The following is an 8,127-nucleotide window of genomic DNA, read 5'->3' on the forward strand; positions in this document are numbered from 1 at the left end:
GTAGACGATTAGTCCAAGTCGTCACCCTTAGATGATTAGCCCTAGTCGTCCCCCGCGAAGACGATTCCCGAAGACGACTAGTTTAGTTCGCCTAGTAGAAATATGTCTCTCGCACACATAGATCTATATGTCTGTTGCATACATATGTAGCATATGTCCCTCTCGCCTACATAGATAGATATAGTGCTACACAAGCATCAGCCACGATCGTCCACCACGTCGTGGAGGTGGTGTAGGCGGCATCGGCCACATATACATGTGCACTGGCCAAATGTTATGGGGAGGAAGCTCAGACCAATCCTGGTCATACTGTGTTTCCTGTGGTGCAGGAGTCGAATACATGTCCACCCACTCGTTGTGCTGCGACAAGAAATCATGTCTATTATGTCCACCTTCATGGTCACTATCCCACCCGGATTCGGACATAGATGCGCCATGTCCATACGCCTGATATCCGTAGGACCCTGCTGGATGGACGAACATAAGTAATGATGAAATACATAGGCCCAATCGATATTCACAAGAATAAATATGAAGAAACATACCTGTAGGCGGAGGTTGCATCACGAATCCTGGTGTGGGATCTGGCTGCTGGGGTCCTGGCCGAAACACGTAGCCAGACGTGGGATCCGGCTGGTGCTGCCACACCGAACTACCGGCCTGGTCAGAAGGTGGTGGCCTGTGAAGGAAATATGCCCTAGAGGCAATAATAAAGTTATTGTTTATTTCTTTATTTCATGATAAATGTTTATTATTCATGCTAGAATTGTATTAACCAGAAACATAATACATGTGTGAGTACATAGACAAACAGAGTGTCACTAGTATGCCTCTACTTGACTAGCTCGTTGATCAAAGATGGTTATGTTTCCTGGCCATAGACATGAGTTGTCATTTGATTAACGGGGTCACATCATTAGAAGAATGATGTGATTGACTTGACCCATTCCGTTAGCTTAGCACTTGATAGTTTAGTATGTTGCTATTGCTTTCTTCATGACTTATACATGTTCCTATGACTATGAGATTATGCAACTCCCATTTACCGGAGGAACACTTTGTGTGCTACCAAACGTCACAACGCAACTGGGTGATTATAAAGGTGCTCTACAGGTGTCTCCGAAGGTACTTGTTGGGTTGGCGTATTTCGAGATTAGGATTTGTCACTCCGATTGTCGGAGAGGTATCTCTGGGCCCACTCGGTAATGCACATCACTATAAGCCTTGCAAGCATTGCAACTAATGAGTTAGTTACGGGATGATGTATTACAGAATGAGTAAACAGACTTGCCAGTAACGAGATTGAACTAGGTATTGAGATACCGACGATCGAATCTCGGGCAAGTAACATACCGATGACAAAGGGAACAACGTATGTTGTTATGCGGTTTGACCGATAAAGATCTTCGTAGAATATGTAGGAGCCAATATGAGCATCCAGGTTCCGCTATTGGTTATTGACCGGAGACGTGTCTCGGTCATGTCTACATAGTTCTCGAACCCGTAGGGTCCGCACGCTTAAAGTTCGATGACGGTTATATTATGAGTTTATGTGTTTTGATGTACCAAAGGTTGTTCGGAGTCCCGGATGAGATCGGGGACATGACGAGGAGTCTCGAAATGGTCGAGACGTAAAGATCGATATATTGGACGACTATATTCGGACATCGGAAAGGTTCCGAGTGATTCGGGTATTTTCGGGGGTACTGGGGAGTTACGGGAATACGAGGAAGAAGCAATGGGCCTCATGGGCCAAGTGGTGGAAGAGAGGAGGCAGGGCGCGCGGCCCCCCTTTCCTCCTTTTCCTCCCTCTCCTTCCTTCTCCTTCTCCTTCCCTTCCTTCCCTTCTCCTACTTGGACTAGGAAAGAGGGCGGAATCCTACTTGGAGTAGGATTGCCCCCCTTGGGCGCGCCTCCTCCCCTTGGCCGGCCCTCTCCTCCTCCCCCCCTTTATATACGGAGGAGGGGGGCACCACATAGACACAACAATTGATCCCTTGGATCTCTTAGCCGTGTGCGGTGGCCCCCTCCACCATAGTCCACCTCGATAATACTGTAGCGGTGCTTAGGCGAAGCCCTGCGTCGGTAGAACATCATCATCGTCACCACGCCGTCGTGCTCACGAAACTCTCCCTCAACACTCGGCTGGATCGGAGTTCGAGGGATGTCATCAGGCTGAACGTGTGCTGAACTCGGAGGTGCCGTGCGTTCGGTACTTGATCGGTCGGATCGTGAAGACGTACGACTACATCAACCGCGTTGTGCTAACAGTTCCGCTTTCGGTGTACGAGGGTACGTGGACATACTCTCCCCTCTCGTTGCTATGCATCACCATGATCTTGCGTGTGCGTAGGAATTTTTTTGAAATTACTACGTTCCCCAACAGTGGCATCCGAGCCAGGTTTTATGCGTAGATGTCATATGCACGAGTAGAACACAAGTGAGTTGTGGGCGATATAAGTCGTACTGCTTACCAGCATGTCATACTTTGGTTCGGCGGTATTCTTGGACGAAGCGGCCCGGACCGACATTACGCGTACGCTTACGCGAGACTGGTTCTACCGACGTGCTTTGCACACAGGTGGCTGGCGGGTGTCAGTTTCTCCAACTTTAGTTGAACCGACTGTGGCTACGCCCGGTCCTTGCGAAGGTTAAAACAGCACCAACTTGATAAACTATCGTTGTGGTTTTGATGCGTAGGTAAGAACGGTTCTTGCCCAGCCCGTAGCAGCCACGTAAAATTTGCAACAACAAAGTAGAGGACGTCTAATTTATTTTTGCAGGGCATGTTGTGATGTGATATGGTCAAAGCATGATGCTAAATTTTATTGTATGAGATGATCATGTTTTGTAACCCAGTTATCGGCAACAAGCAGGAGCCATATGGTTGTCGCTTTATTGTATGCAATGCAATCGCTCTATAATGCTTTACTTTATCACTAAGCGGTAGCGATAGTCATAGAAGCATAAGATTGGCGAGACGACAACGATGCTACGATGGAGATCAAGGTGTCGCGCCGGTGACGATGGTGATCATGACGGTGCTTCGGAGATGGAGATCACAAGCACAAGATGATGATGCCCATATCATATCACTTATATTGATTGCATGTGATGTTTATCTTTTATGCATCTTATCTTGCTTTGATTGACGGTAGCATTATAAGATGATCTCTCACTAAATTTCAAGATAAAAGTGTTCTCCCTGAGTATGCACCATTGCCAAAGTTCGTCGTGCCCAGACACCACGTGATGATCGGGTGTGATAAGCTCTACGTCCATCTACAACGGGTGCAAGCCAGTTTTGCACACGCAGAATACTCAGGTTAAACTTGACGAGCCTAGCATATGCAGATATGGCCTCGGAACACTGAGACCGAAAGGTCGAGCGTGAATCATATAGTAGATATGATCAACATAGTGATGTTCACCATTGAAAGCTACTCCATCGTGATGATCGGTTATGGTTTAGTTAATTTGGATCACGTGATCACTTAGATGATTAGAGGGATGTCTATCTAAGTGGGAGTTCTTAAGTAATATGATTAATTGAACTTTAATTTATCATGAACTTAGTCCTGGTAGTATTAGCATATCTATGTTGTAGATCAATAGCTCGCGTTTAGCTCCCCTGTTTTTATTTTGATATGTTCCTAGAGAAAACTAAGTTGAAAAATGTTAGTAGCAATAATGCGGATTGGATCCGTGATCTGAGGTTTATCCTCATTGCTGCACAGAAGAATTATGTCCTTGATGCACCGCTAGGTGACAGACCTATTGCAGGAGCAGATGCAGACGCTATGAACGTTTGGCTAGCTCAATATGATGACTACTTGATAGTTTAGTGCACCATGCTTAACGGCTTAGAATCGGGACTTCAAAGACGTTTTGAACGTCATGGACCATATGAGATGTTCCAGGAGTTGAAGTTAATATTTCAAGCAAATACCCGAGTTGAGAAATATGAAGTCTTCAACAAGTTCTATAGCTAAAAGATGGAGGAGAATAGCTCAAGCAGTGAGCATGTGCTCAGATTGTCTGGGTACTACAATCGCTTGAATCAAGTGGGAGTTAATCTTCCAGATAAAATAGTGATTGACAGAATTCTCTAGTCACCATCACCAAGTTAGTAGAACTTCGCGATGAATTATAGTATGCAAGGGATGACGAAAACGATTCCCGAGCTTTTCATGATGATGAAATCGATGAAGGTAGAAATCAAGAAAATGCATCAAGTGTTGATGGTTGACAAGACCACTAGTTTCAAGGAAAAGGGCAAAGGGAAGAAGGGGAACTTCAAGAAGAACGGCAAGCAAGTTGCTGCTTAAGTGAAGAAGCCCAAGTCTGGACCTAAGCCTGAGACTAAGTGCTTCTACTGCAAAGGGACTGGTCACTGGAAGCGGAACTGCCCCAAGTATTTGGCGGATAAGAAGGATGGCAAAGTGAACAAAGGTATATTCGATATACATGTTATTGATGTGTACTTTACTAGTGTTTATAGCAACCCCTCAATATTTGATACTAGTTCAGTTGCTAAGATTAGTAACTCGAAACGGGAGTTGCAAAATGAACAGAGACTAGTTAAGGGTGAAGTGACGATGTGTGTTGGAAGTGGTTCCAAGATTGATATGATCATCATCGCACACTCCCTATACTTTCGGGATTAGTGTTGAACCTAAATAAGTGTTATTTGGTGTTTGCGTTGAGCATGAATATGATTTGATCATGTTTAATGCAATATGGTTATTCATTTAAGTTAGAGAATAATTGTTGTTCTGTTTACATGAACAAAACCTTATATGGTTACACACCCAATGAAAATGGTTCGTTGGATCTCGATCGTAGTGATACACATATTCATTGAAACCAAAAGATGCAAAGTTAATAATGATAGTGCAACTTATTTGTGGCACTGCCGTTTAGGTCAAATTGTGTAAAGCGCATGAAGAAACTCCATGCTGATGGGATTTTGGAATCACTTGATTATGAATCACTTGATGCTTGCGAACCATGCCTTATGGGCAAGATGACTAAGACTCCGTTCTCCGGAACAATGGAGCGAGCAACTGACTTATTGGAAATAATACATACTGATGTATGCGATCCGACGAGTGTTGAGCCTCGCGGCGGGTATCATTATTTTCTGACCTTCACAGATGATTTGAGCAGATATGGGTATATCTACTTGATGAAACATAAGTCTGAAATATTTGAAAAAGTTCATATAATTTCAGAGTGAAGTGGAAAATCATCGTAACAAGAAAATAAAGTTTCTACGATCTGATCGTGGAGGAGAATATTTGAGTTACGAGTTTGGTATTCATTTGAAACAATGCGGAATAGTTTCGCAACTCACGCCATCTAGAACACCACAGCATAATGGTGTGTCCGAACGTCATGACCGTACTTTATTGGATATAGTGCAATCTATGATGTCTCTTACCGATTTACCACTATCGTTTTGGGGGTTATGCATTAGAGACAGCTGCATTCACATTAAATAGGGCACCATCTAAATCCATTGAGACGACACCATATGAACTGTGGTTTGGCAAGAAACCAAAGTTGTCATTTCTTAAAAGTTTGGGGTTGTAATGCTTATAAGAAAAGGTTTCATCCTGATAAGCTCAAACCCAAATCGGAGAAATGTGTCTTCATAGGATACCCAAAGGAGACAGGTGGGTACACCTTCTATCACAGATCCGAAGGCAAGATATTCGTTGCTAAGAATGGATCCTTTCTAGAGAAGGAGTTTCTCTCGAAAGAAGTGAGTGGGAGGAAAGTAGAACTTGATGAGGTAACTGTACCTGCTCCCTTATTGGAAAGTAGTTCATCACAAGAATCTGTTCCTGTGACTACTACACCAATTAGTGAGGAAGCTAATGATGATGATCATGTAACTTCAGATCAAGTTACTACCGAACCTCGTAGGTCAACCAGAGTGAGATCCGCACCAGAGTGGTACGGTAATCCTGTTCTGGAGGTCATGTTACTTGACCATGACGAACCTACGAACTATGAGGAAGCGATGATGAGCCTAGATTCCGCAAAATGGCTTGAGGCCATGAAATCTGAGATGGGATCCATCTATAAGAACAAAGTATGGACTTTGATTGACTTGCCCAATGATTGGTGAGCCATTAAGATTAAATGAATCTTCAAGAGGAAGACGGACGCTGATAGTAGTGTTACTATCTACAAAGCTAGAATTGTCGCAAAAGGTTTTCGACAAGTTCAAGGTGTTGACTACGATGAGAGTTTCTCACTCGTATCTATGCTTAAGTCTGTCCGAATCATGTTAGCAATTGCCGCATTTTATGAAATCTGGCAAATGGATAAACAAAACTGCATTCCTTAATGGATTTATTAAACAAGAGTTGTATATGATGCAACCAAAAGTTTTTGTCGATCCTAAAGGTGTTAACAAAATGTGCAAGCTCCAGTGATCCATCTATGGACTGGTGCAAGCATCTCGGAGTTGGAATATACGCTTTGATGAGTTAATCAAAGCATATAGTTTTATACAGACTTGTGGTGAAGCCTGTATTTACAAGAAAGTGAGTGGGAGCACTACAACATTTCTGATAAGTATATGTGAATGACATATTGTTGATCGGAAATAATGTAGAATTATTCTGCAAAGCATAAATGAGTGTTTGAAAGGAGTTTTTCAAAGAAAGACCTCGGTGAAGCTGCTTACATATTGAGCATCAAGATCTATAGAGATAGATAAAAAACGCTTGATAAGTTTTTCAAATCAGTACATACCTTGACAAGATTTTGAAGTAGTTCAAAATGGAACAGTCAAAGAAAGAGTTCTTGCCAGTGTTACAAGGTGTGAAATTGAGTAAGACTCAAAGCCCGACCACGGCAGAAGATAGAAAGAGAATGGAAGTCATTCCCTATGCCTCAACCATAGGTTCTATAAAGTATGCCATGCTGTGTAGCAGATCTATTGTATACCCTATACTGAGTTTGACAAGGGAGTACAATAGTGATCTAGAAGTAGATCACTAGACAGCGGTCAAAATTATCCTTAGTGGAATAAGGATATGTTTCTCGATTATGGAGGTGACAAAAAGGTTCGTCGTAAAGGGTTACGTCGATGCAAGTTTTGACACTGATCCAGATGACTCTAAGTCTCAATCTGGATACATATTGAAAGTGGGAGCAATTAGCTAGAGTAGCTCCGTGCAAGAGCATTGTTGACATAGAAATTCACAAAATACATACGGATCTGAATGTGGCAGACCCGTTGACTAACTTCTCTCACAAGCAAAACATGATCACACCTTAGTACTCTTTGGGTGTTAATCACATAGTGATGTGAACTAGATTATTGACTCTAGTAAACCCTTTGGGTGTTGGTCACATGACGATGTGAACTATGGTTGTTAATCACATGGTGATGTGAACTATTGATGTTAAAGCACATGGCGATGTGATCTAGATTATTGACTCTAGTGCAAGTGGGAGACTGAAGGAAATATGCCCTAGAGGCAATAATAAAGTTATTATTTATTTCCTTATTTCATGATAAATGTATATTATTCACGCTAGAATTGTATTAACTGGAAACATAATACATGTGTGAGTACATAGACAAACAGAGTGTCACTAGTATGCCTCTACTTGACTAGCTCGTTGATCAAAGATGATTATGTTTCCTGGCCATAGACATGAGTTGTCATTTGATTAACGGGGTCACATCATTAGGAGAATGATGTGATTGACTTGACCCATTCCGTTAGCTTAGCACTTGGTCGTTTAGTATCTTGCTATTGCTTTCTTCATGACTTATACATGTTCCTATCACTAGTAGAAAACAGGGCTTTTGTCACAGGGCAGTATTCACATTAGTCCCGGTTCAGTCACGAACCGGGACTAATGTGAGCATTCGTCCTGGTTCGTGCGGCTAAGGCATTAGTCCTGGTTCACCTGGGCCCTTTAGTCCCGGTTGGTGCCACGAACCGGGACTAAAGGGTGCGATGCCCATTAGTCCCGGTTGGTGGCACCAACCGGGACTAAAGTGGCACCAACCGGGACTAAAGGTTAGACCTTTAGTCCCGGTTGGTGCCACCAACCGGTACTAATGGGCTTTGAGGCATTAGTACCGGTTCATGGCAT

The sequence above is a fragment of the Triticum aestivum genome, chromosome 3D (assembly GCF_018294505.1).
Source record: "Triticum aestivum cultivar Chinese Spring chromosome 3D, IWGSC CS RefSeq v2.1, whole genome shotgun sequence".
NCBI lineage: Eukaryota > Viridiplantae > Streptophyta > Magnoliopsida > Poales > Poaceae > Triticum > Triticum aestivum.